We start from the raw sequence: 1,458 nt of genomic DNA, 5'->3' as shown, positions 1-1,458 counted from the left end.
GAAAGTTGGAAGTGTGAAGACGTGAAGAAAAAGCATGGAGCCATTAAGTGCTATGCAACAAAGAGTTGTCTGTTCTATTTGAGTGTAATATTGTAATAGCTGGTGTACCTAGTTTGTAATAGTCTATAGAAATTGTAATACACTAATCTAGTGTTATTTGACGAATTTCACATGTTCTCTTGTTTGGAATATTTGATTATGAATGTGAGATGGGAACCTGACCAATGCAACACACTTATGAAATAATATGAGTCAGTAACTTTCTGATGTGTGCGATCAATATATGAGATTAACATGACTAGTTGGACCAGCTCCAAAATATATTTTCCAAAAATAAATAGGAAATCAATAGAGTGTAAAAGGACAAAGCCCAGAAATAAAAAAGCCAAAATATTGGGCTTGGCCCATGTAGCCCAATAGAATTCATAGGAAAAATAATAATAGAAATATAGTATTTGTTGGGCTTGGCCCATGTAGAACACCGAATTGGACCGGGCTGAATCTTACCAATGACCAATTCAATTGGTCACAATTTTGCCACGTCGGATCCGACTTGGCCTGGGCAGACAGCTAGCGACCAAAACAGAAGGTCATAGGATCAACGACCTTTTGTTTTGGTTGTTGCCTTCAATGACCTTATCACAATGAAGGTCGCTAATTTCAGTTTACGGTAGCCAGCTTTTGACCATCTATTTTTGGTCAAAAAAGGTCACAAATGGAAAACAATGACCATTCAGTGACCAATAGTGATGGTCACAAGTTGACGTATTCCTTGTAATGACATGAGGGTTACTAACAAGATGCCCATGCGTTGCACGGAACATCAAGATGCATTTGTATGAGTAGTTTATCTTATGGGGAGAAATGGATGAACGAGGGAAGGCCTTATTTGCAAATGTGAAGAGGGGTGTGGGTATCTTTTTGGAAAATTGTCATTGTTTCCTTCCTATCCGTCTGATATAAATCGGACGACCTATATTGCAGAATGACAGGCACACCATCATCACCAACTCTGTTTTTTACTAGTTATAGTTTCACATGCTTCGCATGTTTGCGCACATGTAACCGCATGCTTGACTGAATTATGTACGGTAGACCGAACTGCACAAGTTCTCCTCTTATATACTACATACTACATTTTGCTTCCTACTCATCAATGGCAGCCTCATGCTAGGTAACAAAACTGGCCATGGATGCGATTACAATTGCTTGCAACACATGGATGTTCGTGTCTATCGGCTGATAATAGGAAGAGGGATGTGAGGGGCTAATGCGTTCTTTTTAAATATAGAAAGAGGTCGATGCTGATTCACGGTTGTTTCTAGAACAACGTAGAGAAATGTGCTTTATACTATAGCCACGAATCCAAGCATCATGGGCTGTCAGATGGGTCCAATCAACAGTAGAAATTGCGTTCTATTGCTTGGATTCAAACTTTCAATACTTCTACACTATATA

This window comes from Triticum aestivum, chromosome 7B (assembly GCF_018294505.1).
Source record: "Triticum aestivum cultivar Chinese Spring chromosome 7B, IWGSC CS RefSeq v2.1, whole genome shotgun sequence".
NCBI lineage: Eukaryota > Viridiplantae > Streptophyta > Magnoliopsida > Poales > Poaceae > Triticum > Triticum aestivum.
This window is presented reverse-complemented; position numbering follows the sequence as displayed.